Below are 7,853 nucleotides of genomic sequence, written 5' to 3' on the forward strand. Positions count from 1 at the left end.
AAATAAGTTATATTTCTCTTGCATCATCTCTGAGTTTTCCATCTCCTCCCAGTTTACGTTTTAAAATAGTTCTTGAGATTCTCAATATCAGCCTTTCTGTAATTTAATCGGTCTCCTTTGTATGAATCGCCTCTATCTTCCTTTCCCTCTTCTATATCTATTTCTAATATTACATGGTCACTCTTTCCCAATGGGCACTTATATCTTATATCATCATTCATTTGTATACCCCTTGTAAAAACTAGGTCCAATCTTGCCGGCTCGTCGTTTCCTCTGAATCTTGTGCATTCCTTTACTCTCTGGTCCATCATATTGTCTATCATTAGGTTCAAGAATCTTTCTCCCAGGCTTCTTCCCCATACCACTTTCATAATTTTCCCAGTCCACTTCTTTACAGTTGAAATCTCCTACTAATATAACTTTTTTCCTTTAACAATTGTCGTTAGACTCCTTATTGTGTCATCTATCATGTCTTTATATTCTTGATTGATCCATGAATTTGTTTTTTGGTGGCACATATGTTACAATGATTGTTAACTCTTTTTTATTAATATGCATCTTAACATACAATACTTCTGCTTTTCCTTCCCCACATTCCACTTGGTTTATCACTATCTCCTTCCTTAACATAATCATGACTCCTCCTCCTCCTTTACCCACTCTGTCTCTTCTCCATACATTATACCTATTATCCAAATCTATTATGATTGCCTCATTTAGTTTTGTTTCAGCCAGGCATACAATATCTGGATTTTCTTTATTTATGTAATCTCTTAATTCTAGTTTACTTCATAAAACCCCGTCTATGTTCGTATACATCATTTTTAGTCTTTTGCCTTTATAATTTTTAGTTAAACTTGTTCCATTTTTTTCTCTTCCTTCACGGTTATATACCATTTCCTTATCCTGTCTCCTAGAATTCTCCAAAAAAATGCCTTCTTTTCTTCTTCTGACCTTTCATTATTCTTTTCCCTTACTGCTGCTGCCAGTTCATTGTATCTCTTCCTTTCTTCCTCATTTCTATTTTTCTTTATATAGATACCCTTGCAGCCTTCTGTTTCTCTAAGTTTTGTTGTTCTATATAATATTTCTTCTGTTGCTGCTTGTGATTTTAGTAGTATTTTAATTGGTCTCGTCTTTCCTTCTTGATATGGTCTCATTCTGTTTATTTCTTCTACTTCCTCTTCCAAGTTCTGCCTATCTTCGTCGTTTAGATTCTTCAGTAGGTCTTTGACTGATTTCATTTCTTCTTTTTCTCTTTTTGGCCTATATTTTATATTTTTTTCTTTTATTCCAAATACGACTGCACTCTTCTTTTTTTTTGCAATTTCTCTAACTAGATTTTCTTTTGTCTTGAGGACTCCTATCATTTTGTTTGTCATATTTTCTTCTTTTTCTTTAAGTTGTTCTTGAATCACCTCCTGAAAATCAGCCTTATCTTTCTTATCTTGGACTCTCCATGCTTGTACTTCTTTTTTAATCACGTTCTGTACTCTTTCCTCTTCCTTGTTCACTAGATCATTCAGCTTCTCTTTTCTTTCTCGGCTTTACCGAGTCCTTCTTCCATCTGCTTTTTGTTGTTAGCTACTTCCTTTTTTAGTTCTTCGTTTTCCGCTCTTAGCCTAGCTTCGTTTTCTTCCACTTTTTTTTTTATCCTTTCTCTCAGTTTTATAAACTCTTTTTCTTGTTCTTCATTCATTCTCTTTCATTTCCATATTCTCCTTTATCAATTTATCTAGTTTATGTTCAATATTTAACCCATATTCTCCTTTATCAATTTATCTAGTTTATGTTCAATATTTAACACTCTTTTAAGTAGTGAAGTATTCGTCGTATTGAAGCCTTCGAATACACACGCGTGCGCTCGTGTGTGTGTGTGTGTGTGTGTGTGTGTGTGTGTGTGTGTGCAGTGAAATAGTTCATGAAATTTTGTAATGAAGGAAATATGCAAGATGTACAGACTTTGTGTCTGTGAAAGATGAGTGTGATCAATCTGTGTGTTATTGATTTCTTTGTGGAGGCATCTCTGTTTGAGGAGGAAGGAAAGATGAGTGGCTGACTTGTATTTATTTGTTAGGCATTGGTGAGTGCAGTTTGTGTGTGTTTGTGAGTGGTGGTGCTTGTATGTGTAAGGAGGGATGAATGCCTGAGTTGCACGTGTTCCCTGGGTGTTGGTGAGTGCAGTAAGGGTTTGTGTTTCCCCGACAGGACGTGCTGCATTGGTGGAGTGACGTTGAGGAAGCCCCTCTTTGTATCCCCGCCCAGCTCCTTATTGAACACATGAAGGTGCTCCAGAGTTTCAAGAAGGGAGTGGCACACACACTTTGCTGCACTCCAAGTAAGGCAAACAAGTTGTGAAGTAGTAGTTATTTTGACATTGTTGCAAATAGTGTAACTTTGCTTGGCTGGGTTTTGATATACCTTCCTGTACCATAAATGTGATTACAAGTGAACAGTTTTAATAATTTCAGATTGATAAGATGACATGAAGGTAAATGATTGCTAAACATTAACTTTTGTTGACTCCTTTCTTTTTGTTGCAGGCTTTTGGAGGTCCACCGGCACACTGCACACTGTTTTCATAAATGTGTGTGCAGAGTGCAAGACAGAGAGGGGCAAGGATGGAGGATGCATCAACATTCACAGCATCATACTTTCTTTTTTGCGGAAAGTAGTTCACACAGTTTTGACTGAAAGATTATGTCATCATTCATATTGACAGATTTCATGACTTAACATTGTGCATCAAATCACTTCATTACATGTCAGCGTATATTTAGCTACAAGGAGTAATTGTTTATGAAATTTGCAATGTATAAAATTGACTTATAAGAGATCTTGCATTATGAAGATTTGTTTAAAGGGCTTTCTTTATTAGCATGATCTAGTTGCATCATTCTTAACAGTCCACATTTTACAGACATGAACCATTGTCCATTGCACTTCCTGTAGGTGGAATTTCAGTTAACACTGCAAGTTGTGTGTGTGTGTAGCTTTGTGGCAAGTGTGCCAGTCATTCCTTGATGTCACTGTCTTTCATGTAGGGAAAAATGTGTGTAATTAGGTCTACATACATTTTTGAATAAGAAGACTGTTTAGATAGTAAGCTTGTCACCTTTCTAGAGCTTTGCTGTCACTGTTCTGTGCAGGATTTCAGGGGCCATATTCTACAAACTGTCATAACTAATGACATGATCGCATTGAGACAAAATAGTGCATTTTAGACACAAGTCCCTCTATGACAGGCTCTAACCTTTAGACTTGTGCCAAGTGCCAAGACAGGGTTCACCTTTTTGTAGTGCTCCCAACTGCTGCCTTAAAACTCTTGTCAACATGGTGGGAAACTTGGCTGTATGTACCATAGTATGATTCCTGACAGTTTTTATTATTGATTAATGACAAATATTCTTAATGATGACTAACTAGTTTCCCCAAATTCAAACTAACTTTGCCCTGCATGGTCTGCATGTGTCATGTGTAATCTTCTCCTGTTTGTCATGTTTCTTTTGTTTGGATACAGTCTAACTATTCCCAAAGTAGTAATATATCAAAATTATTTAAATTGTAGAAAATCATGTCAAGGAGTTATTTCTTTATATATAAAGTTGACAAGTGATGAGCCCAAAGACCAACAGTGGGGTGACAGTCAGGCATTCAGGGAGACCTGAGGCCAACTGTGTAGAATGCGGCCTCAGTATGATGGATGGTCTGTGTTTTTATATTTGTGGTGACAATATAGTGTTACAAGGGACACCATGCTGTTTTGAGAGCAATGCCATTGTGAAATGCTTTAGAAACCATTTTACAAAGTTGATAGTTTCTCTTAGACCTTTCCAATAAAAATGGTCTCAAGATATTTTTATAACTAGTAGCTACTAACAAGACTTATGTAATGAAATGCTCTCAAAATACTATTATGTTCTTATATTCATTTTCTTGTTATATTAGACAAATATATATGGATGGCAAAGATAGGTGGAATATATGGATGGCAAAGATAGGTGGAATGAGGTAGACCTGTTCATACATGGACTGCTGGCATGTATGTGCAGGCCTCTTGGTCTGTATTGCAACTTTCGACGTTTTTGTTTCTCTAATACTTTTGAAATAATTGTGTAAGTGGAAAATATTTCCAGAGTAATGAAGTACTTGAAAAAAATTTCTAATGTTGAATGTTGGATAAAGTTGAATGTTGGATAAATTATTGTAAGTCAAAGTTCTGCTATTCCTTTTCTAAGTTAAGTACTTGAAAAAAATGTCTTAAGTTGAATGTTGGATAAATTATTGTAAGTCAAAGTTCTGCTATTCCTTTTCTAAGTTGAAAATTTTTGTAGAGTTTTCACAGATTTTGCATAGAAATATGTTGATTGTAAAAGTTTATTCTTGTGTTTCTCGTGTTGATTATATAATATTCTCATGTTGATTGTAAAAATTTATTCTAAGTTGAAAATTTTGGTAGAGTTTTCAGGTTTCTGTGCACAAAAATGTTTCTCGTGTTTGTAAAATTTTTTTCTGTCCACAAAAATGTTTCTTGTAAAAATTTTTTCTAAAATTTTTTTCTAAGTTGAAAATTTTTGGAGAGTTTTCAGATTTCTTTGCACAAAAATGTTCTTGTGTTGATTATATAATATTCTCATGTTGATTGTAAAAATTTATTCTAAGTTGAAAATTTTTGTAGAGTTTTCAGGTTTCTGTGCACAAAAATGTTGATTGTTGAATAAAAGTTTAGGAAGGGAGACTCTTCATTGTATTTTTAACCCAAATACACACGTGCGTTTTCTCCGGAGACTCTTCGGAGTATTTATGACTTAGCACAGTTTTTTGGGGCATTTTGGGGCAGGTTTTAGGGTTTTTCAGTTTTGGGGCATTTTTGGCCAGTTTTTAGGAATTTTTCTGGCCATTCTTGCATTTTTTTAGGAATTTTTTGGGCAGTTTTTAGAGTTTTCACTATCTTTTTAGGGCTAGCTTTTCAAGCAAACATTTTTTACTACCATTGTAATGGAACTGCTATTTATATTGTAATGGAATTTGGGTCAACTGAGATCTACAGGTTTTTTTTTTTTTTTTTAATATGTACATAGATTTTTCTTTAATTTCTACAATGATCTCACAGCTCTCACTTGAAAAGCTTTTGTGGGGCTAAATTGGTCAGGTAAAACTTCAATACGAGGTTAGGTAAGGCTCCAGGGTTGGATTAGGTGTGTTCATAAGTACTAAAAAAAGAATGATCAAGAAAAGTGTGTACATCAGTTCAAATCATGATTTATTATTAGTAGCAACACCAGCTATGTGGGTACATCACAGAACATGCAAGGAATAGCATTACACTTGTGTGGGTACATTCACATCACATCAGATAGAAGGGATAATAATATTACAAGAGTGATTAGCAACATGTATTGGTTTGATTAGATAAAGTAAGGAATAGTATTACACTTGTGGTGGATACATACACATCAGATAGAAGTGATACTATTACAAGAGTGATGGCAACATGTATTGGTTAGGTTAGATAAAGCGAGGTAGTTGTTCCCTCCAGCACCACGTTGTTAGGTTAGAGCTGGTGCCAGGCAGGGTCCAGTTCCTCCGTGGAAGATGCAGCGAGAACCTGAGTCCTCCAGTGATAGAGGAGCCAGTTTCCTGCCGCAGGTTGTTACGACACGCTGGTTTGGATAATGCGAGGTAGTCGTTCTTCCCTCCAGCACCACGTTGTCAGGTTAGAGCTGGTGCCAGGCAGGGTCCAGTTCCTCCGTGGAAGATGCAGCGAGAATCTGAGTCCTCCAGTGATAGAGGAGCCAGTTTCCTGCCGCAGGTTACGACACGATGCCGATGGTTTGGTTCTCCCTTAAGTAGTGGCAGGACCTGTAAAATGTAATTATGCTTTTACACTAATCATGAACAACCTTGTCCTCAACTGTAGGACAAGTGTGGGGTGGTGTGGTGTGGATGTGCCCTGTTAAATGTTTAGTGCCTGCCATTTATCCACCACCGAACACACATGGAACACTAATTTGTAATAATTATCTCAACCTCACTTTCTTTAAATCCCCGCATTCCTTATTCTGTGACGATTACAAACCTTACAAGTTTTGCTTCCATCACCCTCGTTACATTACCTTTAACACCTATTCATGGTAACTTACGCCTCCAATGAAGGAGTTAAAACGGCCTGTGCCGGACCACACGCCTCCGCGGCGTGCGTCCTCTTCTGAAGAGGACGGACGACCTGGAGATGGACTGCTATCACATGGACACGGATGAGGATACCGAGGCTTCTCAGACGCTTGGGCGCGTACAGATCTCTAGACAACCGGTGTGGCTAAGGAGTTCCTCGGGTGGAACCGATGTGATTCTACCAAGTTGGAAGTGCGCAGATGTAGGGACGTCGGTGCCAGACATGCGCCGAGACGTGTTCCATCTCTTGCACGAAGCCCCGAGACTTGTTTGTCCCATGTTTAGGGGGCGGCCGGTATGACTTCGTTGTTGTATACACTGCTGCAACAAAGTTATCAGTTATAAATCAGCCTTAAAGAAATATCCTTCACCTGCTGTGTTAAGGTCATTCTTCATGACAAATCTAAAGCTTTCTGACACACGGATAAATGGAACAGTATAATAATCGAATGACCCGAGACTAAATTAAATGCAACTGCGTATATTACTAAAAGGACTAAACATTTGCACCACAACACGCCGAAACTTAATACTTTATTGTTCCTGCACTTACTGCACCAGATCGTGACACTCATGGATATCCCACTAACCCAAAACCCTACCTGGTGTTACCCAACCTGGTGCACGGACTCCCAACCACCTCTATTTACCCGAGGATCAAATTCACCTCAAACCACCTGTTCGGCACTAGGCGTTTCCTCCCTACACTTTCCTCTGGTGAAAATCCATATGCGAGTCGGTTTTTTGCCATATTCTTACTATCACAATCTTACAATAACACTAATGTAACATACCTGGTGAAAGGACGGATTACGGCCTGGGTAAGCTCTGAATGTAAAGGTAGCTTAGTAATCGCAGACTGCAAATCTCACTGATATTCAGGCTCACTCCACCTCGAGTAGGAATGAAGCTGTTACGTGGCGGCGATACACAAGTCACGCGTTCGAAACTGATAACGAATCAAAGTGTAAAGTCTAAAACGCTTCAGGTAGCATTATCTACCGTTTGGATCAAATACCACACACCGTACTATATGGTAAACTACGGACATTTATGTACAAACCAAATCTTACACCATGAGACAAGAGGAAAATATTGGAAACCAACGAAATAATCCGACAACTATAAAGGTTCGTGGAGCTTTGCCTATATCTGCGCCACCGCTCGGTGAGGAGAGGTCGAGATACACTAATGACACGGTATGAGCCACTCGAACCACCCTGCAGCCAAGCTAACAATAAACACCCCTGTCGTGACACGGCTTCACCAAGGAGTTGCGAGTTCAACTAAGATGTTACGAGGCGCTTTCCTTTAATACAACAACGCGTTACTTAAATACTGAATTAACTTCCAATACTGATTAACCGTTACGAAACCGCAAACTGATCTTAAATACACTATAAACAAATAGTTCCACGAAATGTCAGGCAACACTTCCTATCCTCAAACAGCACGGAACTTTAAAATACTCCTGTTCATGAGAAACAGGTATAGGTCCTTCACTACACGCGCACGCACGCACGCACACACACACACACACACACACACACACACACACAACGTCACCACCTCTATACCGTGTCTAACATACCTTCCCGGCTTATAACAACAACGCCACAAGCAACACCAGACCAACACACAAACTATGACCAAACTGGTGACAGGACACTGGACTTACA

At 38.3% G+C, this 7,853-nt stretch overlaps 2 long non-coding RNA genes across 6 annotated transcripts; one reads left to right on the forward strand and one right to left on the reverse strand.

Annotated features, from left to right (window-relative positions):
• The first annotated feature begins 2,237 nt into the window (after window positions 1-2,237).
• LOC123501555 lies at window positions 2,238-4,738 on the forward strand. The gene is made up of 2 exons (XR_006673665.1): window positions 2,238-2,338; window positions 2,544-4,738. It is a non-coding gene; the product is annotated as an uncharacterized LOC123501555 (long non-coding RNA).
• A 645-nt stretch (window positions 4,739-5,383) lies between these two features.
• Window positions 5,384-7,782, reverse strand: LOC123501536. 5 transcript variants are annotated; one of them, XR_006673659.1, is made up of 3 exons: window positions 7,766-7,782; window positions 6,144-6,492; window positions 5,384-5,862 (listed from the first exon to the last, which is right to left on the reverse strand). It is a non-coding gene; the product is annotated as an uncharacterized LOC123501536 (long non-coding RNA). The 5 variants fall into 5 exon arrangements; XR_006673658.1 differs by having other exon boundaries at window positions 6,144-6,495; window positions 7,766-7,780; XR_006673656.1 differs by lacking the exon at window positions 7,766-7,782 and adding an exon at window positions 6,969-7,379 and having other exon boundaries at window positions 6,144-6,495.
• Window positions 7,783-7,853: the final 71 nt, after the last annotated feature.

The sequence above is a fragment of the Portunus trituberculatus genome, chromosome 9, assembly GCF_017591435.1.
Source record: "Portunus trituberculatus isolate SZX2019 chromosome 9, ASM1759143v1, whole genome shotgun sequence".
NCBI lineage: Eukaryota > Metazoa > Arthropoda > Malacostraca > Decapoda > Portunidae > Portunus > Portunus trituberculatus.